Source organism: Equus przewalskii, chromosome 6 (genome assembly GCF_037783145.1).
Source record: "Equus przewalskii isolate Varuska chromosome 6, EquPr2, whole genome shotgun sequence".
Taxonomy (NCBI): domain Eukaryota; kingdom Metazoa; phylum Chordata; class Mammalia; order Perissodactyla; family Equidae; genus Equus; species Equus przewalskii.
The window spans coordinates 46,979,197-47,007,049 of record NC_091836.1 but is presented as its reverse complement, the minus strand read 5'-3'; the positions used below and the strand labels follow the sequence as shown (position 1 = coordinate 47,007,049).

Sequence of the window (27,853 nt, the reverse complement as noted above, 5' to 3'; positions counted from 1 at the left end):
CCCTTTGCAGGTTCAAGGGGCCTTAGCTTGGGTCTCTGACTGCAGGCCTCTGCTCCCCACTGGAGATGCTCTGGAACATCACTGTTATTTTAAATCACACAAACCCAGTGTTTGAATAATCCAGTATAATCACTTAAACCCAGGCTTTCAGTGGAAAATAGGGAAGGGCTCACCACCTGATGTGCACAGAAACCAACACCGTGGCACACCAGTCTTTGAAAGAAGAAACAGCTGATTGTGCAATCAGTTGGCAAGGAGACAGAAGGACAGGCTCTCAACAATGTCTCCCTCATCCAAAGTTTGGGGTAAGTTTTAAAGAAGCAGAGGGTGCCGTCGGTATGCAGAAGCCCTGGCAGGAGGCGGTTTGATTGGCAGATCAAAACTTTCTCTTCGGCACAGGCTCCTGGCTGGTTCACCTCCCCTGAAAAATAGCTTTAATATCCTGTTGTTAAGATGGGGTTAGTGATGGGAGGTTACCAGGAAAAGCACAGTGAACAAGGGTCAAGTTGTCCTGCAGATTTAACTCACTGCCTTCTCCACTGATAAGAGTTTCTAGAGATCTAGAGTCATCCTGCCCTTCCTGGCACAGAGGGAGGCACCCTTACAAAGGGACCTTTCTCTTAGAATGTAAATTTCCCTTACAAAAGGGTAACTTCTTCTAGGTTTTCAGAGCTTTGCCTGTGTCTGCTGCTTTTAAATCATCAGCCGCTCAAAATAGCCCAGCCAAAAATGCATAATTTGGGCTGGAAAATTATGTTCCTGGTCCTGTGGTTACATTATTTTTATGGCAAGAAGTCACACTTGAACACTTGTGGTTTGCATGTCCAAGCCCTGGAATTTCATTTCAAAAATATCCAAAAGTAAACAGGCCTCAGAAACTTACTATACACGCTCAGGGAAAGAACAAGTAGAGTACATATTCTTAACAAACAGAATGTAATACAGGAATATTATATTTTTTTCTGAAATTCACATCTTTGTTGCCTGTTTAGAACTATTTTATGTTGTCTTCCAAGCTCTATTGATTAAATATATTTACCCTTATTGAAAAACAGACAAACAAGTGAATACATTTTTTTCTAGGTCACAAATATAGGGAGGGGTAGTGCCAATGAAACAGATCACCCAGGAATGTTTCTCAACAGGAACCCCCACCCAAAGGACTTCCCAGAGGATGTCTGTGCCCAGAAAGATCCTGGGAGAGAAGCACAAGAATTTCCTGCAATGTAGTTCCAGGTGGTTATTCCTTGCTTGCTTCTCATGTAAAATATCCACAAATATAATCTTTAAAAAAAGAGCCATCCATGGCCCTGGGGGATAATGATAAAGTTAAAATATTGAGTCTGTTTGAAATGCGCCATGAAGGATGAATAGTTAATGATGCTGTGGATCAGGCGGGGAAGCTGGCTTTGGGAATGAGGGGAAGGATCTGAAAATTTAGAGACTTATTGTCAGCCCTAAGAAGACTCAGGATGGAGGGACAGGGTCATGGATTTGAGACAATGCTCCCCAAACATTTGGAAAACTCAGGAGAAAACGGGTACCCCCAGAGGAGAAAGGAAGGACTGAGGACCCCACAAACCACAGCACATCCCATGCATGAACCCGAGAGACTGAGTCATGATAGTCTCTGCTGACCCTCCCTGTGGTCACCACACAATCTGGGGAGAAGCAGGAGTGGAGTCACAGAGCTGCCCAGAGAGGCTCTGAGGCATATGTCACTGCACACATTGATGGACAGGACGCCTGGGGACCTGGCTGCCACCCCAGCCCCTGTGCTTTGGGAGAGGGGGGACCAAGCACTGCCACCTGTGGACTCAGGTCTGCAGACTCTGGAGGTGACCACGGGGAGGCAAGGTCCCCCCACGGCCAGTTCTGACCAGCCCCTCCTCTCCAGGCTTCTCACCCTGGGACAGCACATTCACCATTTCTAGGTCTTTTAGGTCTCTCTGAACCCTTCTGACTCCCACGGCCAATGTGATCACAGCGTGACAGAGGCTGTGGCAGAGCCACCAAGGAACTGTTAAGTTAGGCGACAGTCCATCCAGAGCCTGGCAGGAGCTAGAAGGGACTCCCAAGTCAGCGCTGTGGTTATCCCCTCCACCTGCCCCAGCGGCTCCCCTGATTGGACAGCCCAAAAGGCCCCACCCCACATGCCTGAATGACAGTGAGTGAGTGGCTTCATGGCTCAGCGGAAGCAGCTTAGGCTGGTGGGCTGTGACCTGACTCCACTGGCATATTTGCATTGAAACAGAAAGTCTTCCTGGCCTGGGGCTGAGACTGTCATTTTCGCCCAGCTCTTTCTGAGCGCGTGGGCACCCTTGTGCACTGAGACCTCCTGATTGAGTTTCAAATGGGGCAAGTACAGACCAGGAGGGTGACCCAGGCCAGGCCACACTGGAACAAGAGGGTCTTATGTCCTCTAGGTGTCAAGGGCTTGTAATAAGGCTGCAAGGTCAAGCATGGAACTGTGACCCTTGTTTAGAAATGCTGACACTTAACTGTGACCTCACCATCTGTAATAAAGAGTCAGGCTCCATTTTAATCTTTGAATCTTGCCAGCAATTTTCATCCCTGGAATAAATCCCAGTTAGTCATGGTTTATAATTCTTTTATATATTGCTGGATTGGTTTTGCTGCTATTTGTCTTACTGGCCTCACAAAATGAGTGCAAAGTATTCTCCCAATTCTAATTTTTAAAAAAGCAAAGAATTGGTGTTAAATAATCTTTGAACATTTTGGAGATCTCTGTGTTGAAAATTTGGGTTAATATCTTAAAATCCATTTATGTAATAAAGGATATCAGTAGAATAAAAAGCAAAAATGGCAGATCATTTCAATAGGCTCAGGGAAAATAAGTGATGAAATCCAGTACCCTTTCATGATTAAAGCACTCAGATTACCAGGAATAGAAGGAAATTTCATAACATCATAATGAGTATCTATGGAAAACCCACAACCAATATTATATTTAATTTTAAAAAATACTGAATGCTTTCCCCTGAAGAGAAGAAACCAAAGAAGAATGTCTGCTCTTGCCACTTCTATTCTAGAATATACTGGAGATTTTAGCCAGAACTGTTATGCAAGAAAAGGAAATAACATGCATAAAGATTGGTTACAAAAATGTAAAACGATCTCTACTTTCAGCTGAGGTATCTTGCTTTTAGAGAACTCTAAGAAATCCACTAAAAGAAGAATTTAAAGAAGAATTTAGCAACATGACTTCATTTATTTTATTTTATTGTCAATACATTTCTTAATTTCATTATCAGATTGTTAATTGCAAGACTAAAATAATTAGGAATAAATTTAGCAACAGAAGTACAAAATGAATACTCAGAAAACTTCAAAATATGGTCCAAAGAAATTAGAAATGTATAAATAAATGGGAAAACATCCCAACTTAACATTGTTGAAATGGCACTACTCCCCAAATGATCTGAGATTCAGCACACACCTGTCATGATCCCAGATTATTCCTTATACAAACTGGCAAGCTCTTTCATACAATTACGTGGAATTGCAAGGGAACCAGAATAGCAAAAGCAATCTTTAAAAAGAAAAAACAAATGGTAGGACTAAAATTTCCTTATTTCAAACTTTGTAATATGGTAATGGTAAAAACGAGTGTGTGGTAAGGACACGAAGGCAGACATACAGATCTATGGAATAGATTGAGATTTGAGAAATCAACCCATACATCTATTGTCAACTGACATTTGAAAAAAGTGCCAAGTGTGGGGCAAGAATATTCTTTGCCCATATTGGTGGTGGGCAACTGGATAGCCATATGCAAAAGAAAGAGGTTTTATCCTTACATGACACCACATACAATAATTTATCCCAAAAGGTAAAGACCTAAACATAAGAGTAAACTGTAACAAACTTAGATAAAACATAGGGAAAAAAATCCTGACCTTGGATTTGGCAAAGAATCGTTAGATAAGGTACCAAGAGCAAAAATGGGAAAAAAATAGGTAATTTGGATTTCATCAAATTAACGACTTTTGTGCTTCAAAGAACACTACAAAGAGAGTGAAAACATCCTTTGGAACTCTTGTGCATTATTGCTGGGAATATAAAAATCATGTTGATGGTATGAAATACAACATGGTGATTCTTCCAAAAATTACAAGTTGAGTTATCATCTGAAATAGCAATTCTACTTCTGGGATTGAAGTAGAATTGAAAGCATGGAGTTAAACAGACATATGTCCACTAGTGCTTATATTAGCATTACTCACAAGAGACAAAAGGTGGAAGTAAACCAAGTGCCCATCAACAGATGAATGGATCAAAAGACTTTGGCACATACATACAGAGGCACGTTATCCAACTTTAAAAAGAAAGCAAACTCTGACATGTGCTGTAACTGAACTATACACTTCCAAAATGGTGAAAATGTAAATTTTATGGTATGTGTATATTCCCACAATTAAGAGTAATATTTTTAAGGCAAGAGAGTGAAAAAACAACCCACAGAATGGAAGAAAATTCTGCAAATCATATATCTGATACAGAAGCAACATTGAAAATATCTACAGACCTCTTAAAAGTTAATTTTAAATAATCAAATAACTCTATTTAAATATGGCAAAGGATCTGAATACACTGTTTTCCAAGGAAGATAGAGAAGTGATCAAAAGCATATGAAAAGATGCTGGACACCCTTGGGTGTCAAGGACATGCAAATCAGAACCCCAGTGAGATACCACTTCACAACCACTAGGATGGCTAGAGTCAAGAAGTGAGATAACAACAACTTTTGTTGAGGATATATTTAGAAATTTGAACTCTCTTAGATGGGTGGTGCGAATATAAAATGGTGTTGTCACTGTTCAAAAAGGTCTGGGAGTTCCTCAAATATGAAAACTAAAACTACCATATGACCCATCAGTTCCACTCCCGGGTACTTATGTACTTTGTGTTTGTGTGCGTGCACGTGTGTGTGCGCCCGTGCATGCATGTGTAGTGAGAAGGCTTAAGCCCCTGTCTTAGCAAATTTCAAGTATACAAATTATATACATATATCAAGTCATCACTTGTTATCTTTAAATACAGACAATTTTATTAGTCAATTATACCTTGATAAAGCTGGGGCACGGGGAGGAGTTTCCTGGTCATCTCACATTTACATAATGATTTATTGTTTTTCTTACATCAGTGAAAATTGGAATCAATTTCCTTAGATCTGGATATGATAGAGGCTAACATTTGAAAGGTTTCTAGGGACGTGGGCAAAAATTGATCTAAATTTCCTTCTAGTGTAATATGTACTCCTGAGACTTTAATGAGCACGTGTGACACCCTGTGGTCAGACTGAGAAGAGTCCTTGCTCCCAGGCTGGGGCTGTGGGACTCAAACTTCCCACCAGAGCCAAGAGCTCTGGGATTCTTTATGTCAAGTACCAAAGAAGTGGGGGTGGGGAGGGATGGGTGGAATATGAGGCATGCAAACATTGAGGAATGTGGGAACCATACAATGGGAAAAAAACCTAGCAACTGAAAATATTAGCCAACTCTTACAGAAACCCTAGTAAAATTAACAGGTCTTGTCTGAGCAGAGAGAGTGGAGGTAAGAAGGCAGAGGGATAACATATTCAAAGTACACAGAGAAAAAACTTAACCAAGAATCCTATATTCACCAAAACTGCTTTGCAAAATAGAAAGATGAAATAAAGACTTTCCCAGATAAACAAAAACTGAGAAAATATATTAATAGCCAACTGTCTTATGAGATTATCGAAGGAGTTCTTCAGGTTGAAAGCAGGTGGCCCACGATGGTAATTGATATCAACATAAAAAAACAAAAACACCAGTATAAGTAATTATGTAAATATGAAAGACAGAATAAATACCTATTTTCTCCTTTCTTCTCTTAGCTAATATCAAAGAACTCTATAAAATGCTATGTATTTAATGTGCTGTTGCTCTTATTTCATATAGAAATGTAATATATATGTAACTTGTTTCTCATTAAAAGCACAAAGGTCACGGATGAGAGCAAAGCTGTGTTGGGCTAAAGTGATTATAGATGGTAAGGAAATAAGTGTAACAAGATATTATTGGTTATATTATTAATAGATATAATCTGCATAACAATAAAACCACTAGAGGCTGGCCCCGTGGCCAAGTGGTTAAGTTCCCATGCTCCTCTTCAGCAGCCCAGGTTTTCGCCAGGTTCGGATCCTGGGTGCGGACGTAGCACTGCTCATCAAGCCATGCCTAGGTGGTGTCCCACACAGCACAGCTAGAAGGACCTACAACTACTACTGGTACTATACAACTAGGGACTGGGGGGCTTTTGGGAGAAGGAAAAAAAATATGGCATTCCAGTCAAAGCTTTGGTAATACAAACAATGTTTCCAATTGTGTCCTGTTATAAGGAAAACAGATTCTTATTGAACTTAGGCAAACAACTACATTACCATGAAAATAAGATTTACTCACTAAGAGTTTCCAAATTCTGGAGAGATCAGGTGGGGAGAAAAAGATAAACGTTTCAATTCCACTTACAAAGCTATAACTTACCACATTGGTATAAGTTATAGTTAGCTTAAGAGAAAAAGGGAAGTACACACATAAGCAGGGGTCATAAAACCTGAAGAGCAGGTGGATCTCCTGCTCTTTATGTATAGACACTGCATACCTAGATGGATTACTCAGTCAGAGGTCATCCACAGTTACAATATGGTTTCTTTTCTACAATATGACTTCCCTTATGTCAACCTTGAGTTGAGCCAGTTTAATTTTCACCAGTTTCATTGGAGAGTGGGTCAGTGGAGCTCCTGATATTATTATACCACCCTAGTACATTTACTACACTGCCTATATCAGAAAATGCTCTCCAGATTGATATAAAATGGCACTACAGGGGGGCCGGCCCCGTGGCCAAGTGGTTAAGTTCGCATGCTCTGCTCCGGTGGCCCAGGGTTTCGCCAGTTCAGATCCTCGGCGCAGACATGGCACCACTCATCAAGCCATGCTGAGGCGGCGTCCCACATGCCACAACTAGAAGGACTCACAACTAAAATATACAACTATGTACTTGGGGGATTTGGGGAGAAAAAGCAGAAAAAGGAAAAAAGAAGATTGACAACAGTTGTTAGCTCAGGTGCCAATCTTTAAAAAAAAAATGGCACTACAGACTGTAACATCACTTGCCATTTTATAGAGAAACAGAATTGAGAAAATCAATTTTTTATGGCTTTTAGAAATGTATTGCACATTTCAAAAATTTTTTAGAGGATTGTACAACTGTAATTTCACAAGGATGTTAACTTTTATAACCTTAATAAAAAAATTTTTTTAGAGGATTAATACGTAGAGATGTGGCTTCCCATCAAAAATGCGTTAGTCATTTGATTATTAGCTATTGTTAAAAACCAAACCACAGGCCCAAAATGGAGTCCTTTTGCTGGGCTCACATCACCAAACTGGGGCTTAATCACTAACCTAACTGCAACTTCAACTTTCCCAGGAATATAGTCTAGCCAGTGAGTCTGGGATTTTTTGTTCATTACCAATGAGGTAATCTGCCACATGGGCCTTCTCCATCCCCGAGAAGAAGATGAGATCATCCACCTAATAAGACCCTTGTGTCCCCAAATGGAGGTTAACAATGCCTAAAATAATCCTTCTTTCTGTTTATGACTTCCTTGCCCTGCCTTTAAAACCTTTCCCTTTCTGTAGCCCTTTGGAGCTCCTCTCTACTTGCTGAATAGGATCCCCCAATTTATAAATTGCTTAAAAAATCCAATTAGATCTTTAAAGTTTACTCTGTTGAATTTTTGATATTCAACACTATTAAAATAAAATTGGTTCATACACATTTTTTGGCTTATCATGTATTGTTTATTGTTAATATCAAGGTTCAAAAACTCAGCCTGAGATTTCAAAGTATGCCTAAAGGCTGCTCCTAGCATGTCTTCTAGCCTTGGCATCTAGATTCCCCATGCTCATGTAGATAACAATGTAATTCATTTCTTGCAAGTCTTTTCAGCATTTATGTAAAGAGAAGCCATTTAAAATACATATTTTTCTCCCCTTTGATACGCAAAGGCCAAGTGGCTGACATTGTGAAATATTCTTTGCTTTTTGTACATGTAAAAAGAAATCCTGCACCTATTTTCATATCAACAGTAGTCATATGACCATTATATGATGGTCCCTAACCAGGCCATCCCTGATCAAGGATGGGACCCAATGGTCAGCAGGATTAGTCAGACTCCAGGCAATCATGCTAGAAGACTCCCTGGCCAACACTCGACCTCATCTTCATAGTTTTACACACTCATAGTTTATTGCCAATCATCTAGCTGCCTGGAAAAAGAACAACATGAGCTCTGTATCCAAGGTCACCCTTTTGGGAGAAAGCACTCTGGGAGAATCTTGCTCATAATCACTCAAATACATAAGAAGGTCACACACGTCTCTGAATGTACTAAACACCAAACCGCAGAGCCTCACTTCAACCCTCAGGCTGATAAATTAATTACAATTTCTGAAACACACACGACCCTCAGTTTCACTCAGAAGCAGAGAAAACAAACAGGGTGTGGGGAGGCAGGCTTTGGGGTATCAGGACAGTGAGGTGCCCCTATGTTCCCATGGGAGGATGTGAATGGCTTATCTGAATAATTCTGTGGACAGACATAGTAATGATACCCACTATGCTACAGACTGATAAGAATGTGATAATATTCTGTAAAATCATAACACTATACTATACACTACAAAACTAATTGTACATATGTTAATTATATACTATATTCTACTTATATATAATATATACTAATTACATAAAATACTATACTATATGCTACCTATACTATATACAGGTAATATACTACATATACCACATAAAAATATATATATACTGTATTCTACATTATCTTTAATATATGCACACATACACACAGATACACACTATATGCAGCATGAGATAATGTCACACTATATACATTATACTACAGTATACAATACCTCTTTTTAATATAGATGAAAAAAGCCACCACAAAATACTAGTGCACTGAATCCAGCAATATATAAAATGACCTAAACACTATGACCACGTGGAATTTAACTCAGGAAGGAAATGTTGGTTTTATATCTGAAAATGAATTTTAAGAAACAATTAATAGAATCAACATCAAAAACTACAGCATCATCTCAATAGACACAAACAAGCATTAGACCAAGTTCAACACCCCTTCACAAGGAAAACGCAATAAACTAGCATAAACTCCCTCACCCTGAAATAAAGCATCAGCGAAGAACCCACAGCTGACGTCATTCTTGATGGTGAAGGACTGCAAACTTTCTCTCTCAGATCAGAGAGAAGACACAGATGTCTGCTCTCACCAGCTCCACCCAACGTGGTAAGAAAGGCGCTACCAGGGCAGTTAGGCAAGAACATGGGAAAACCGAACCATTCCAGATTTCAAAGGACACACACACCGCTCCACAGAAAGACATGCAAAATCACACAGACTTTGTCATGGCACATATAGGACACACAAACTCACAAACCCTCAGAGTTAACGGCTCAGAGACACAGATGTTCCCACAGACACACAGAGCCCAGGCCCTCCCCACTCTTCCCCACTCTTCTTTACTCTTTAGGGCCAATCATCAGACACATGGTATAATTTTACTAATATATCTTCCTTCTTCTCTCCTGAAATGTCAGCTTTAGAGCAAACAGGGATATTTGTTCTCTTTGTTCACCAAAGCACCTACCAGAAGGCCTGTCACACCAGTACTTCTTGTATTTTGGGGCTCACAGAGAGACAGACACACACACACGGAAGCTTTACACAAACCTCATCACAGGCCCAGGTCTTCACAAAGTCAATTGCTCTCACTCCCATCCCACCTGGTAGAGGGGTGTCTCCTGGCACCCAAACCAATACCCAAAGAGAGGGGTCTCAGCCCTTCCAGATGGGGAAGGGATTTCACCCTTCCTGCCAAAACACAGTACAACAGGACACTCTACAAAAAACACAAAATGGGAGACTGGATGGCAGTCAAGGCCCAAAATGGCTGCAGTCACAATGTTCCAGCCCCTCTCACTGCTATAAATGTGTCCAGAAACTCCCTCATCATGAACTGTCCCTTTGTCACTTTGCTTTTCTACTGTGAGCTCAGTGAGGGGACCAAAGATGAGTGTCTCCTCGCTCAGCCCCCATGTCCCCTGCTGCAGGCTCCTTGGGAAACATCAGCTCTGCTGTGGACTCACATTCCCACAGACCTCACTCCGTCCTCCCACGGTGGCTCCACCATCTTCACTAAACACTTTCTCTTCAGGATTAGTGTCCAATTTTTACCCTTGAGATTTTAATTTACAGAGGTGACTAAGTGACAACATGGACAGGCCAATGTCACTGAAACACTTTTGTTACTAACATTTCCCAAGATAAGGGCACACCAGGCCAGGTAAGGTCCCAGGGGCTGCCTCAAGGGTTGCTCAGGAGGCAGAATCAGGAGGGGGACACAAACCTAGGCCACAGCCTTCATTTGGGTCCACAGGAAATGTGAGTCAGGGCAGAGTAAGCAGCTCAGGACTGGCTGCTTTGAACAATCCCAGCAGCCTCTGGGGCACAGGGACGGCCCTCAGTCATCTGGTTCCTGGCCCTGGGTGGGTTTAGGGCAGGGAATACTGTCTGGCGTGTGAGAGGCAGATAAGGAGGTCTGTAGGGACAGGGCACTGGATCGGGCAGGATGCACGTGAGAGGCCTGCTCCAGATAAGCTGTCCACTGCCAACATGGAATGAGGTGCCCCTGGAAGGGGCAGGGTCTCCCTATGTCTGAGAGGCCACCCAAGATGTCAACACATCTTAAGAGACAGAAAATAAAACACACAATTAATAGAATCAGAAAGAAGACAAGGATTTGTCTGCTCACGTCAGTTCAATTCAACATGGTGAGGGAGGTGCTACCCAGGCAGTTAGACACCAAATGACATAACAGCATTCCAGATTTTAAGGACATAGACACACAGCCCCCCAGACAGGCAGACAAAATCACACAGGCTTTCTCACTGGACACATATGTGCACACACCCACACACAGACACCCAAAGTCACAAACCCTCAGAGATAACGGCCCAGAGACCCACCACCCAGGCCCTGAAGAGGGAGAGTCAGGGCCCGCGATGGCTGCAGTGATCACCGTGTTCCAGCCCCTCACGCTGCTATGATCATTTCCAGAAACGTGTCCTCACCATGTGACCCTTCCTCACTTTGCTTTCCCATTGGAAGCTGAGTACAGACAACAAAGGTCTGTGTGTCCTCACCGAGCCACTGTATCCTCCACTGGAGTCTCCACAGTCTGGGATCCATCACCCCCTGAGGTCTCACCTGTGTGCAGACCTCAGTTCATCCCTGCGGGCCATCCTCATGGAGGCCTTTATCACTGCCCTGCCCTGGAACGTTCACTGATGGGGGTCAAGCCAAGAGCATCTCAGATCCCAGGTCCACCAGCCACAGAGACATCACCTTGGGGACCCAGGAAAGCACTGGAAGTTGTTGCATTAGCACGTGGGGACCTGGCTTGGCTCATGTCTACCATTTCCCTTCAACAAACTGTGGGTGTGGCCTCCAGCAAAGGGGAGACACCACCTCCTGCACCTGTGTACTTCAGGAAAAGGAGAAAATCCTGCCTTTTCTCATCACTTCCTTTGGCGTGGTGACTTGCATTCTAGGAGCCATGTGAAGGGAGGGGGCCCTGTGACTGCGGAAGGTCTGGCTGAGATCACAATTCCCCACAGACCTTGGGGCTGGAACTCTGCAGGGTGAGTCCTGATCCAAAAACGTAAGCATAGGCCTTAGTGGGAGGGCTCCAAACTCACTCAGGAGGTGGATTCTGGGGTGAGGGAGCCGGGCATGGTCAGTACATGAACCACTGAAACCACAAGGTGGAATGTTCCAGAGATCTCAGGGAGAGTGATGTAGGTATAACTGGGCACCTAAGGGACTCCCAGAGCTCGGAGAAGTCAGGGCATCTCTTTGACATTATTGGTGGTATTGAGACTACTGTGAAACTGTGCTTGTTGGTGCAGAGGGGATGTCTATGTGACAGCGGGGAGTATTGCATTCAAGGGGCCTGTGCTGGGACTGGCCTGGTGGCACAGTGGTTAAGTTCACACGTTCCACTTCAGTGGCCTGGGGTTTACAGGTTCAGATCCCGGGTGCAGACCTACACACCAGTTGTCAAGCCAAGCTGTGGCAGGCGTCCCACGTATAAAGTAGAGGAAGATGGGCATGGATGTTAGCTCAGGGCCAGTCTTCCTCAGCAAAAAGAGGAGGATTGGTGGCAGATGTTAGCTCAGGGCTAACCTTCCTCAAAACAAAACAAAATAAAACAATACAACAACAACAACAACAACAGCAAAAGGGTCCTGTGCCTCATGTTATGTGTTCTGGGTTCTGCCACTGCCTCGCTTCACAGACGTGTGGGGTTGCAAATGTGAAAACAAATACAGGAAATCTCATTTAGAATGGAGTCAAGAAGCCCTGAAGGGGGAGCTCTCACACACTACTTCTGGCTGTACCTTGCAGACTCAAATAGGAAGTGTCCCTCCCATTCCCCAACAGGAAAAAGCTTGCTTTACAGACCCCAGCAGGAAGAGGGAAGAATTTCTCCATGACCAGCAACAGCCCAGCCAATGAGAAACCACTACTGTCACCAACTTGAACTCTCATTTTCATCCAATAGACTTCTGTTCCAAACAACCCATCACAGCTTCCTTCTTTCCTCTGTAAAAGCAAGCTCATCTGTTCTGTTCTCCCTACCTGCCTATGTGTCACCAATTTTCATGTCCTGAATTGTACTTCCTCTGATGGTCATGAATAAATTCATCTTACTGGTAAAATAACTAGCTCTTTGATTTTGATCTCAACACAGCAGAGAACATTTCCAGAGTGGACAGGTGTTGCATTTAAACACGTTTCCCAGCAAGGAGGCACAGAGTAGGCTTGAGATGGGAAACTCAAGAGCTGGAAATGGTCTCAAGACCTGTTCCAGGAAGACAGGATGTTGATGCCCAAGGGTTAGACGAGGATGCACCCAGGCAGATCCTATGTGTGGAGATGTGTCAGATGCACCTTTATGTTTCAGACCACTGCATTCCCAGGATACAAACTGAGAAACCTGGTGTCAACTCAAAGATGGAGGCTGGGAGCCCTATCACTTTCTCACCAGTTATGTGAAGGACACGAGGGCAGATGTAGCCCTAGAGGGAGCTTTCTAACTTCAGACTCAGTACCAGGCACAGTCTGCAGTGGCCGATGTCCTTCTTCCACAGTCCTGCCACTTCTTCCTAAGAAGGATCCCAAGGTGGTGGAAGGAAGTGTTGCACACGTAGCAATCAAAGTTCAGGAGAGTTCAAAATTATCCTAGCATGTGAAAACATTTTTGTTACTTTCTATTAACTGTTTTTATATATACAAATACTACTTTGAGTAGTTGTGAATTTTCACAAGCGTATAGTTACACCACCATCAGGATGGAGAACAGTCCATCACCCTAAAGGAACACTCTAGTGGTGCCCATTTGTAGTGAACCCTCCTGCCCTTAAGAATAGATCTGTTTTAGGTTCCTATACCTTTGCCTTTTCCAGAATGTCATATAGGTGGAACACCATGTTGACTTATGGGTCCTGTTTGGAAACTCTGATGCCACATTTGTAAACCGGCATAATTATGAAAACCTTGCAGTGTTTTTGTGAGCTTGAAGTTTCTGATATTGCCCAGGAGAGGGGCACAAATTATGCCTTCAAAACTAAGAGATTCCACTGTTATGAGCTATGTGAATTTGGGTAAAACCTCGAGCTTAACTTTCTTCATTTGCATCACAGGAGAGGATCAAATGAAATACTCATACTTATAAGATCATATAATCACTACAGTGCTAAGAAAATATTAATTAGCGCTGAATTAAAAAGGGAAAAGTTTGGATTTCTGTTGCTGTTAAATGAAACAAAAGCTGTCAAGTTTTACCCCATCTTCCGTAACATCTCCTGGAAATGTAAACATATGGAAATGATCCCTGAAAACAGCAAAAATGGGCTTTGGGGCTTTGTGCCTCATTGAAACAAAAACCTCCCAGCTACTCTTCTTACAAAAAGGCATCGAAAACTTCCCAGTTTGAGGATGACTAATTCACCTCCTTTGCCACCACACAGGATATTACTCAAAATGATACTGTGTGTCTGTCTACAGCTCACCTCAGTTATTGCTTGGATCAATACTGTTACTGCACTAAGGGCATGATTTGCTCGCCGCAAGACAAAAGCCAATCGTCAAGAGGCAAGATGGTCGCAGAGAATGGGCATTTTATTACAGCTTGCTAGCAAGAGGGAAGATGGCTGACCAATGTCCAAAAGAACCATCTTAAAGGGGGCACAGAATCTTGAAGCAGTTATATAGGCTGGTGGGTTATAGGGGAGAGGGTTAGGAATGTTGACCTACTGGTGTTACAGACTGGGAGTTGCCACACCAGATCTTTCAGTTTCCATTGACAATGGCAGTCAGCACAGATTCTCTGTTGGGGGGTCATCACATTCCAAAGGAACTCAAAGGAATAAAGTTATTGTCTTATTGCAGCTGGGAGGTATATATACTAGCAGGGGTCATAAAATCTACAGAGCAGGTGGATCTCCTGGAGGGTGCAAATCCAGCTGGGTTAGTTAGTCAGAGGTCATTCAAAGTTACAACATAGTCTCTTTTCTACAATATGGCTTCCCTTATGTCAACCTTGTGTCGAGCTGGTTTCTAAACATTCATAGCTCTTTTCAGTGTGTTAGCCAGGAAATCACATTGAACTTGCACAGATATCATTCTACTCATAGGAAAACCCATGGTGGGCTACAGCTGTGCAGATGACCAGATGCCCCCCGCCCCCCCCGCCTCCTCAAACTGGGAGAAACTCGAAGGTTTCATGGGGTACAAATTGTGTCACTCACACTGAAGAGCAGGGAAATGATATGCTGCATCAAAAGACAATTTCAAATCCTTTCAACTGATATTAAACAAAAACATTAATACCACAACTTCCCATTGCCCAAAGCAATGGAAGTCTCAAGTCTAGATACCCATATATTTGGATCATGGTCAAATAGCACATGCAGGAAAACATTTGACCATGGCTAAAATGAAGACAAACTCTGTCTATGCATTTATCTTTATGGGGACCTATTGCTCTTAATCCCAAGAATGCAGGACTTTCGGTGTCGCTGTCCACTGTTCACATCTACACTCAAGCAGTACCTCCAAGAGTGCTTAAGATGTACTAGATGGTGGGAAGACAATGATTGATGATGACATCCTCACTCACTGAGGCCCCTACCTACCATGAATAGATGAATGGACACAGAAGTTGTAGTGTATATATATATATACCATATATATATACACACACAATGGAGTATACATTGGCCTATTATTCAGCCATAAAAAAAAACAAGGAAATCTTGCCGTTTGTGAAAACATGGATGAAAGTTGAAGGCATTAGGCCAAGTGAAATAAGTCAGAGAAAGACAAGTGTTTTATGATCTCAATTATATGTGGAGTCTAAAAAAACCAAACTCATATAAAAAGAGATCAGGCTTGTGGTTAGCAGAGGTGTGGGGTGGGGGCAGGGAAAGTGGCAACTGGAGGAAGGTGGTCAAAAGGTACAAAGTTCCAGTTATAAATATATAACTCCTAGGCATGTAATGTACAACATGACAACTAGAGCTAACGCTGCTGTATGATATATAGGAAATCTATAAAGAGTGTAAATCCTAAGACTTTTCATCACAAGGAGAAAATTCATTTTCTTTATTCTTTTCTTTCCTTTTTACCTATATGAGAAGATGGATGTTAGCTGACCTATTGTGGTAATCATTTCATAACATGTGTAAATCAAACCATCATGTTGGACACCTTAAATATATACAGTCATGTATGTCCATTTTTTCTTAATAAAACTGGGAAAAAAGGGTCAGAGATTTCTGGTCTCAAGTGTGTCAGGCAAGGAACTCATAAGCCAGATTCCAGTTCTCAAAAGAAAAAAGGCAAAAAACTTGAAATCAACAACTCTTCCATCAGAGAATTGAGGTCACAGGGTAAACCACTGTCTCCACAATTAGAAAGAGAGAAAAAAAAGGTAGCAATTTAAAAAATTCCTGAAAGTATTTTGTTCTTAACAAGGCATGACCTAAAAACAATCTGTTTCACAAGAGTGTAACTGACTGGGATTTTCCCAGAGCCTAACTGACCAGAAGGCACTGAAATAGGCAACTTGAGCCTCTTCCAGCATTTTCTGATCTCAAAGGTGAGGCAATCATGAAGACGATAGGGTTTTATTCCCCTCCTGTCACCAAACATTTGGTGTGTGTTCCAATGTCACTTCTCCAACTCCACACCACCACAGAGGTGTCCCACAGTTCAATTCAATTCTAACACTAACCACCCAGACTTCACATCAGACTCCACGAATTAAGAGTGCAGATCTGCAAACTGCACCTTCCTTAGATGCCAACCACAAATGGGGTGCCCAGTCTCCCAAGATTTCTACACAACCATCTACAGGTTCACAGATTCTCTCAACACCTCATTACCTTTGGTAATTTACTGAAACAATTCTGAGAACTCAGCAAATGGCTTTACTTACTATTATTGGTTTACTACAAAGTACACAACTCAGGATCAGAAAAAAGGCAGAGATGCATATGGCAAAGTAGGGCAGTGGTATGGGTGAGGGGAGTGGAGGTGGAGGAGGCTGCAGAGATTCCACACCCTCTCTGGACACTCCACCCTCCCAGCACCTGCATGTGTTCACCAGCCCAGAAACCCTCTGAATCGTGTCTTTAAGCACCCTGATGGAGGTTTCATTACATGCACACAATTTATTAAATTATTGGCTATTGGCCATTTGTGAACTCAGGCTCCAGCCTCTGTCCTCTTCACAGATGCTGGGAGTTAGGGCAGTAATTTCCAACCTCTCATCAAGGCTTGCTATTTTTGGTGTGCAACCCCCATCCTGAAGCCATCTAGGAGCTGGCCCAGAGTTGCCTCGTTAAAACAAAAGACACTCTATCACCCTTATCACTCAAGTAATTCCAAGGGCTTCAAGAGGTTTTTGCTAGGAACTGAGGACAAAGGCTACATATCTTTCTTATTATACAGAAGGTCAAATCCAGGGGCACAGGCTCACTAAAAGATTGAGATCAAATCACTGGACTATAGAATGCTTCCCCTCTGCCCACACCTCCCTCTACATCAACTGGGCTCTTGTTCAATATTACTGGACTACAATGAAAGAACTAGATACTTTCAGATAAGGTCAGGAGGAAGGCAAGGATGTCCCCTCCCACCACTCCTAGACAACCTTGTACTGGAATTCATATCTAATGCACACAAATGAGACACAAAAAGATAATAAAAGGTACATAGATTTGGAAGCAGGAAATAAAACTATCCTTCTGACACAAGACTGTCTATGGAGAATATCTCAAAGAATCCCCAATAATGAAGAAAATCTCTTGAACTAAGAAGAGTGTAGAGAAAGGCTGAAAGATAAACTGTTAATATGCAAAAGCTGGGAGTGATGTCAGCATCATGGCAGAGTGAGTTTTTCCAGTAATCTTTCCCCTGCAATATACAATGAAAAGGACACTCATACTCCCACGGAGGACATCCAAACACAATACAAAAAATGTTGGAGAGACCCATGCAGCCATATCACAGAGGGCAGAGAGGCTGGAGAACCCCTCAGAGGCGGAATGGGGTAAGAGAAAACTTCACTCCCTCCCCTAAAGACTGCAATCTGAGACTGCGGGTGGCCTCCAAGAGGGACAGAGTTGGGGAGGGGAGGTTCATTCATAGGAACATCAAGGACTCCCAAGGGCCCTTGCAGCCTATAGGGAAGCCCTCTACTGGGGTGAAAGCTTTTGCAGGGGGTGACTTTATCAAACCAACACCCCAGGAGAGCAGATAGTGAGAGCAGAGGGAGAAAACCCTGAGAGCACACAGGAGAAAGTGCCCCTCCCGCCACCTGCTCAGCACAGCTCCAGCCCCTGGGATTTTGGCAGGAAGCAGAGGGCTCAGAATACATGGCTCTTGACGCCCAGCCAGTGGCAATAGGTGGTAACTGTGACTAAATAACACCAGGATGCAAAAAAACAGAGCCACTCCCTCTAGCAATATCAAACATTATTTTAGATCTCCACACCAGAGAGAAAACGACAAGTACCCAGAAATCAGTCCTGAGGATGCAGAAATATGTAATCTAAATGACAAAGAATTCAAAACAACTATCATCAAAAAACTTAATGAGGTAAAAGAGAATGTAGAGAAACAATTCAACGAGTTCAGGAGCTACTTCACAAAAGAGATTGAAACTATAAAGAAGAATCAATCAGAAATATTACAGATTAAAGACACCATGGAAGAAATAAAACAAAATATGGATTCCTGGAATGCTCAAGTAGACACCATAGAGGAACGTATCAGCATAATCGAAGATAGACATGTTGAAATGCTCCAGATAGAGGAGGAGAGAGAACTAAGACTAAAAAGAAATGAAGAAAGTCTCCAGGAAATATACAACTCAATTAGGAAATGCAATATAAGAATTATAGGTATTCAAGAAGAAGAAGAGAAGGAGTAGAAAGTTTGTTCAAAGAAATAATAGCAGAGAACTCCCCAAACCTAGGGAAGGAAATCCATGTGGAAGAGGCTACCAGATCTCCTAGATTTGTCAAGGTAAAAACACCTACTGCAAGGCATATAGTAGAGAAACTGGCAAAACTGAATGACAAAGAAAGAATACTAAGGGCAGCAAGGCAGAAGAAAATAACCTACAAAGGAACCCCATCAGACTTTCAGAGGCTTTCTCTGCAGAAACCTTACAGGATAGAAGAGACTGCAATGAATATTCAAATCTTTGAAGGACAAAAACTTTCAGCCAAGAATACTCTATCCAGAAAAAACATCCTTCAGATATGATGGAGAAATAAAAACTTTCCCAGACAAACATAAGCTAAAGGAGTTCGTAGCCACGAGACCGGCCCCTACAAGAAATCCTCAAGAAGGCCCTCATACCTAAAAAAAAAAAAGTGGCGGGGGTGGGGGGAGAGAAGGGTTACAAAGCACGGAATAAGGAGATAAATAGGTAGACAGAATCAGAGCAGGATAGCAAATACTCAAGTATAACATTAAAGACAAAGAGAAGGAAAACATCAAAAACAAAAATAATCTTGTCGTTTTAACCACAAACTCATAACACAAGATGGAATAAGATGTAAGAAAAACAACTTCGGAGGGGAAGAGAAAAGGGACTGAATCGGTTTAGTCTAAGGAAATGAGAGGCCATCAGAAAAGGGACTATCTTATTCACGACATTAGGAATACAAACCTCAGGGTAACCACTAAACAAAAAAGCAGAACAGAGACACAAATAATAAATAAGGAGAAAGCAAAGAAACACATCATAAAAAACTACATAACTCGATTGGTAGACCAAAATACACAGGACAAGAAACAATAGAAATGAAGGAGAACTTGAAAACGAGTGATAAAATGGCAGCATTAAGCCCTCATATATCGATAATCACCCTAAACATAAACGGATTGAGTTCTCCAATAAAAAGACACAGAGTGGCAAGATGGATTAAAGAACAAAACCCAACAATATGCTGCCTTCATGAAAAACATCTCAGCTCCATTGACAAACACAGACTCAGAGTAAAGGGATGGAAGACAATACTCCAAGCCAATGGCAAACAAAAGAAAGCAGGTGTTGCAATACTTATATCAGACAAAGTAGACTTCAAGATAAGGCAGGTAAAGAGAGACAAAGAGGGGCAGTATATAATGACCAAAGGGACATTCCATCAAGAAGAAATAACACTTATAAATATCTATGCACCAAACACAGGAGCACCAAAGTACATAAAGCAAGTATTAACAAACCTAAAAGAAGACATTAATAATAACGCGATAATACTAGGGGACCTTAACACTCCACTTACATCAATGGATAGATCATCCACCAGAAAATCAACAAGGAAACAATGGAGTTAAATGAAAAGCTGGAACAGTTGGACTTAATAGACATATATAGCACACTCCATCCCAAAACAGCAGAATACACATTCTTCTCAAGTGCACATGGAACATTCTCAAGAATAGACCATATGTTGGGAAACATGGCAAGCTTCAATAAATTTAAGAAGATGGAAATAATAACAAGCATCTTTTCTGATCACAATGCTATAAAGGTAGAAATTAATTACAAGGAAAAAACTGAGAAAAAGACAAAGATATGGAGACTAAACAACATGCTATTGAACAAGCAATGGATCACTGAAGAAATTAAAGAAATCAAAAAATATCTGGAGACAAAAGAAAATGAAAACATACCATACCAACTCATATGGGATGCAGCAAAAGCTGTATTAAGAGGGAAATTCATCACAATACAGGCACACCATAACAAACAAGAAAAATCCTAAATAAGCTATCTCAAACCACACTAATTGAATTAGAAAAAGAACAAACAAAGCCCAAAGTCAGCAGAAGGAGAGAAATAATAAAAATCAGAGCAGAAACAAATGCTATTGAAACAAAAACGGGAGTAGAAAGGATCAATGAAAGTGTTAATATGCAAAAGTCAATTGTTTTCCTATAGATCTACACAAAGTAAACTCATCTTTGACAAATGACCAAAGGCAATTCAATGGGAAAAGTCTTTTCAACAAATAATGCCAGAAAAACTAGCCATCCACATATATATAAAAGAATCTAGACACAGACTTTACATTTTTCACAAAAATTAATTCAAAATGAATCATGGATATTAGTGTAAAACATAAAAGTACCATGCTCCTAAAAGATAAAATAGGAGAAAATCTAGGTGACCCTGGGTTTGGTGATTAATTTTTATACACAACACCAAAAACAAGATCCAAGATAGAAAAAAAGAGGTTTGCCTTCTTTAAAATGAAAAACTTCTGCTCAATGAAACAGTGTGAAGAGAATGAAAACAGAAGCCACTAACTGGCAGAAAATCTTTGAGGACAATAACTGGAGTTTGGTCGAATGCCACTTTGTAGAGTTTCCAGACTTCTGTGCTGAGAGTGCCTATTCAAGGTGGCAAATTCGCAACTAACAGCACAAATGTGGTCAAGTAAAACTTGTAAACAAGGAATATATTGCCTCCCAAACATCAAAAGAACCTACCAGATGTAGTGGGTGCCGAGAGGAACAATAGCTACTTCTTCATGGTGTCAGAGAAGAAGCGGGTCTCAGATTATCAAATAATTTACAGAAATTTAACAAAGTTATCAGAGCCACACATTATATGTGTGGCAATGTCCCATCCACTTTTTGTGAGCTCCTTTGTATGTCCTGAATGTCCTCAGAGCATGTGTCGTTAATAGAACATCGTCCCTGTGTTCTTGGAGGAACCAGGATGCAGTTCAGACCCCGCCTGCAGTGACTGTGAGAGGGTGCAGCTGTGGAAGATCCATGAGGACAACCCAGTAAAGGGGCATCATGTCCCTTCAGAGGGAAGGCCAAGTGCAGCTGAGAGGCTGTGGACACAGGACTGCACAGAACAGACTTAGCCAAATCTGTGAGAGCAGGATATTTATCAATTGCTGATTGGCTGTGGCCAGTAATTTCCATTCTGTGGGAACGGGAACAGGGGTCTGTGTGGAGCAACCACAGCCTCGAGTTGAGGTAAATCACTCTGAGGTGTTAGTCATTCTTTCCAGTTTAATAACAGGACAAATTCGGACGTTAAAAGAAGCACTGGGAATAAACAACCCTTCACTAAGTAGGTTTCCTATACATTTTTCAATCCTTCAAGTCCTTGTGTAATTTACATTGGGCCATATTAACTACTTGATTTGTGGGGTAAGGTCCCAATTTGTCAAGCCAATTTGTAATTGGCAAAGACTCACTTAATTTTAATTCTGGATCACTGGATCACAGTAGGACAACAGGTTTTATGACCATGGAGAATTTAGGCAAGACCATAGTTCTGATGGCTAAAGATGAAACACTTGTTTGATTTGTCCTCTATATTGTTCATTAACACCCCTAAGATCATGAGGGACACCTTCCTTAAATTTAGTGGGATCCCAGGTAAAACTGTAGTTTGACACATAGTATTGATTAACTGCTTGAAGGTTTCTGAAATAGTGCATTATATCAGATAGGAAAACTAATTCAGACCCTATGTTTTACAGGTCAAAAAGCCAAGCAGTGTACCTTTACCTGTTTTGTTATGTAAATTCTTCAGTATATTTTGGATTTACAATGGGGCAAATTGCGGACCTTAGTTTCAGTATTTTATCTATTGTTTCCTTCCTCCTGATCTTTCCTGTTTATTTCCCCAAGTGATATAATCCAGGGGAGGGAGTGCCTCTCTACCCTGGTATTTATAAACTTTTTTTTAGCAAAGAGCCTCAACACAGTGCTATCAGGGTTAGGAGCCTCCTATGTGACAACTGCTTGCTTTATAGGGTTAATCCCTGGGCTTAAGTCAACTTTGAACAAATACCTTGTGCTACAGGGGTGCCATGGGTGTTGTCCTCTATAACCCTGAAGGTCAGGATCTTTGTGGCAGTAGAGGCAGCGGCAGCAGCAGAGGTACTGAAGGGGCCTGGGGAGCCCTCTGGTCTTAAGGAGTGTGGACTCAGCCTGCCACCTTCTGTCTGCCTTTCCCCTCATTTCTCCTTTTTCAAAATGAAACCTCTTTCAGGAGTGACCTTCTGATGGACTCACCTCTTGCAAAGGGTATAGTCCTGTCCACCCCCATCCATTTGGTATATAAAGCGAGGACAGCTTCTGTTTCATCTTCACTCTAACAGAGATAAATCTCAGCAAAGACACTCACCCAGGACCATTTAAGGAGGCCCCAATCCCACAGTCCTGCTCCCAAATGCCTATAAATTCTCAAAATTGCCCACTCTGGTCAGCTGATCCTAGAACTGATTCTTGGTAGGGTCAACAATGCCACAGGGAGCAGCACAGCTCCCAGCACGCGCTCCCCAGCAAGCAGCGGCCCACAGTGCATGCCACCACCAGGCAGCAGAGCAGGGGAGCAAGTCAGAGCAAGAGAAGACAGACCCACGGGTGGGGGTCATGTCTGGACATGCGGCTCAGGGCACCAACTGTTATGGTCCCTGCAGAGGGGTGGTTCCCTTGTTGAGTCACGCCAGGGTGGTACGCGCACACACACACACACACACACTGGGTAGGAAAAGGCTTAGGACTCACATAATAGAGGTCTGAGGGGAGGGCAGGGCCAGCCTCTCAAGCAGCTCTCACAGGGCTCAGAAAGCAAGGAATGGAGCCTGGCCTGGGGGTTCACTGGGCCTGGGGGTGGGGCCGGGGCAAGAGCTCTGCACACAGGCAGGGGCTGGTGTGGTGGGAATCTCCTGCCTGCTCTAGAGGAGAGAGCACCCAGGCTTCCTCCTCAGCTTGTCCAGGTTGGGGCACGAGGGGAAGAGGCTGGGTGAGGCTTAAGCTGTGAGCAGGCACCCAAAAATGTGGAGTCTGACTGCTCCTTACAAGGACAAAGTGGGTAACAAAAATATGCATTCTCGACTGACTTATATAAAGAAACACAAACAAGAGGCTGAAAAATGATCAAAACTGTGTATTAGGGGGTGACTTGAGTAACAGTGCCGGAGGGGACCAGGATGTGTTGGTAGTGAGTATTCTTAAGTTTAAATTTTCTGTCTTACAGATTTATTTCAAATAAAGAGAAATTTATGTTCTTTAATTTTAACTCTAGTACATGGGAAACCATTCTATGATTTACTTCCTCTAAACACAAATAGTTACAGAAATATAAACCACACAATATAAAATTCTCAAATCTCTTTCTAACTAAAAGCACATGCAGCATCCTAGTTTGTCCTTCCCCTATGTCTCACACTGGGGTATTTTCAGGAGTAAGCAGTGTATAATAATGCAATAGAGGTTTGAGTTTAGCCCCTTAAATGTATTGGATTTTTAAGGATTTACATAAAGCTCACATCAGTTAAAATAGAAATTCATTTGCTTTAGCATTTTTAATTTCTATGTTCTCTAAAGACATGCACATAGAAAAACCGGTCTAAAAATGAAAAACAGATTGTCTTCCTTTCCTCGCATCCTCTCTCTCAATCAACTTTCAGTTTCAGAGTCCAAATGTTAAGGGAAACTGGACCCAACTGTCTGCACTATTCCATTGATAAAGGAATCCAAAGGAAAGAAACACAAATACTGGAATCAGCTCAGATGAGCAGCCTGCTTCCCACAGGACAGAAGGAAAGCCACAGTCAGAAGGTCCCATGTTCCTGACTCTCCTGGTGGAGTCAGAGCCCTGGAGGGGGTCAGTTCCTGGAGAAGGAGGGGAGGGCACCTGAGCAGCCACAGGAAGGAGCTCTGGGAGCCCCACACACCCTCCTCTCCCCAGGGAACAGTGCACATGCTCCCTCTCTCAGGCTCCATTCTCACAGTGAGGAAACTCAGCTGGATCCAGTTTAAGGTTCTGACCCAAATGGACCCCCAGATTAATGGGCCCTAATCCAGGACACAGAGCTCCTGACTCTCACAGACTTTCTCAGTGTAAACAAATTACTCTCTGAGTGCACCTACACTGTGGATGCAAAACTCCAATTATGTCTAGAAACAGGCCCAAGGGAACCACAGTGACAACCTCAGAAAGGGCCTCACTCCCCACCCCATGAGCACGTGCACCCCCAGCTCTCCAGGGCTCTGCAGCTCCTCTCAGGATAAAGGCTCCTTCCATGGGGGTGTGAGCAGTAGGACACCTGCAGGGGGAGGCTCCCCAGGAAGGACAACTGGGCCTTCAAGGCCTTCCCTCTGCAGGCTCAAGGGGGCCTCAACTTAAATTGACTGCCCTCAGGCATCTGCCCAGACCAGGGGTTTTTTGGACCACCACTGATATTTTAAATACACAAATCTGGTGTTTGAACAATCCAGCTAAATCACTCAAACCAGTCTTTATGTGGAAATGAGGGAAAAACATTGTGTGGCACTTTGCTGCCTCAACAAGAAATCCCAGAAGAACGTATTGCTTTCTGGGGGAAAAAAAAAAGATGTTAATATAGTATTCTTATTCTTTCCATGACAGTAAATTTTTTTATAAACTATTAATCCTACTTGAACACTGCAGGTCTGCAAGTCTAAGCCCTGGAAATCCATTTGAACTCACCCAAAATAAAAGAACAGACCTCAGAATATTACTACCCACGATGGGAGGAAAATAAGGAGAGAAGAATTTAGCATGCATTGTAAAACTGGAATATTTTAATTTTTTCTGAAATGCACGTTTCTTGCCTCTTTGGAAATATTTTATATTGTGTTTCAATTTGTGTTGATTAAAAAAACTTTTATTCACTGAAAAATTGAGACTCAAATAAAGTGAATAAATCTTTTAAAGGTGACTAACTCAGGTAGGGACAGTGCTGACAGGACAGATCACCCAGGGAAGTATCTCAAGAGGAACCTGCACCCAGAGGATTTCCCACAGGATGTCTGTGCCCAGAAAGATCCTGGGAGAGAGTCACAGAATTTCATACAAGGTAGTTCCAGGTAGTTATAGGCTGCTTTTCACTCATGAAAATATCCACACACACAAAGTAAATCTCTTAATAACAGTCATCCATTGATTGTGAGAAAATGATAAACAATTATCACATTGGGTCTGTTTCAAATCAAACACGGAGGACAAAGAGTTCACAATAATGCTGTGCATCCGAGGCAGGAAGTTGGCATTTCGGAATTCAGGGAGAGACTGGAAATTTAGGCATTTATTGCAAACCCTGGGAAGGGCCAGGCTGGGGAGGCAGGGTCATGGATTGAGACTCTGCTGCAAATATATGTGGAAAATTCAGAAAAAACACGTGTCCTCTAGGAAGAAAGGAAGGACTGAGGACCCACAGACCACAGGTCCTCCGCGCACGGACCCCGGAGACCGAGGCCCGACTGTCCTGCGGGCCCTCCCGCGGGCCCCGCACCGTCTGGGACACGCGGGGCTGCGGGCACACAGCGGCCCAGAGACGCTCCGGCCCAAGTCGCCGCGCGCAGGGACCACAGAACGCCCCGGGCCCGGCTGCCGGCCCCGCCCCCACGCTGCGGCCGGAGGGGCCTGAGAGCCGAGCGGCGCCACCGCGGACTCGGGGCCGCAGACCCCGGAGGGGACCGCGGGAGGCCGGGCCCGCCCCGCCGCTTCCCACCAGCCCCTGCTCCCGCGTCCTGCCCCCGGGGCTGAACTCTCACCATTTCTAGGGCTCCTGGGTCCCCCTGAGTCCTTCTTATGACCCCCACGCCCAGTGCAGGTCACAGCGGCTGCGGCAGAGCCACCAGGACCGTTAAGTGTGGGCAACAATGGACCACAAACATGGAAGGAGCTGGGAGGGAAGTCCATGTTGGGCCAGACACGCGTCCCTCACATGCTGCCTCTGCCCAGAACCTCACCATTTCTAGGTTTCCTGGGTCCCCCTGTGTCCTTCCTACAACTCCTGAGGTTGGTACAGGTCACAACTGGACAGAACAGGTGACAGAGCCACGTAGAGCCCTCAATGGCGGGGAGACGCGGTCCCCAGCGCGGCCGGAGCAGCACCTGCCGGGGGGTTAGGGGAGCTTCGCACCACCCACCTGCCCCGGCGCCGCCTCTGATTGGACAGTTCGCGAGACTCGCCCCCTTGTGTCTGAGTGACAGCCCCCTGCAGTTTAGGTGTGCAGGCAGAAAGTCAGCCAGAAGTCCTCCGTCCTCTGCAGGGACATTTGCATTGAAAGGTAGCGTTGGCAGGAGATTCTTTGCAACTGTGATCGTTCTTTATAAACACACACAACTGAAACTCACCTCACCCTATGCAATAATTAGTCTCACTTCATTTTGATCTTTGTTGACAACTGGAGTCTGACGTAGTTTTGCCAGATAGGCACACAGGCACAGATACTGTGACCAGGGAACTAGGCAAAGAAAGGGTACAGAGGATCTGATAGAAACTAACGATCTGTTGAGTGTTTACAGATGGAAAGTTACAGGAAGAGCCTAACCGCAGAAGGTTCCCACAAGCAAGCTGGCTGAAGCCGTTTCTAGCCGCCTCAAACTGCTCTTCAGTGAACTGAAGTGAACTGTCCCCATTGTAATCTCAATAAGGTTTTAAATTCTCCTCCTCTGGGAGGGAGCAAGCAGCCATTTCTAGATCATGTGACGTGTGTAGTAGCATGTGTACATCTACCCACGAGACTTAAATGACCATGACCACTAGGCAGTAAACCCTGATCTCTTGCCTTTTCCTTAACTGAATATTCATGAACTGTACTATGATCTCACAATTAAAGGACCCCTCAAACCCTTGTTTGGGGAGACACAGCTTTGGGAGAGACCCGCAGTGTTGTCCATTGCTTGTGCAAGTAATAAACCTTTCTTCACCTACTTCTGCCTTGGGTGTGCTTTTTGGTGCTACACTCACCAAGAGGTGAAGCCATTGAGTTCAGTTACAGCACCAGCGATGCATTAGGTGTGCATCCTTCCAACACTTCAGTCAGAGTCAGAATAAGAGTATTGTGAGCAAAAACAAGTCATTATTTCAGAAGAAAAGTGCCTTCTGCGTATTCAGAATGGTTAACTTTAGAAAATATTTGTATTCTGTGGGAAGTACAAACAGGGCCTCTTTATCATTGGTGGTTAAATTACTCTCTATGGTCTTGATCTGGCCCTTACTTGTGCTTACACTATTTAATCAATCATAATAAGACATTGGAAAACTGGGTTTCATCTAAACAATCAGCTCACTGATTCATGAGTCTATGATACTAGAGTGTCATTCATTT

General features: G+C 43.1%; 1 long non-coding RNA gene across 5 annotated transcripts in view; it reads right to left on the bottom strand.

Moving 5' to 3' along the window:
- The window catches only part of LOC103564662 (uncharacterized), a 38,588-nt gene extending 11,897 nt beyond the window's left edge, over window positions 1–26,691 (bottom strand). Inside the window, exons 1-2 of one of the 5 annotated variants that reach the window (XR_011541474.1) lie at window positions 26,489–26,670; window positions 13,203–13,399 (exon numbers count right to left, since the gene is read on the bottom strand). This is a non-coding gene — a long non-coding RNA (uncharacterized lncRNA). Of the gene's footprint in view, window positions 1–13,202; window positions 13,400–26,488 lie in introns of all 5 variants that reach the window. The other 4 variants (XR_011541475.1, XR_011541473.1, XR_011541472.1 and 1 more) reach the window with 4 other exon arrangements.
- Window positions 26,692–27,853: the final 1,162 nt, after the last annotated feature.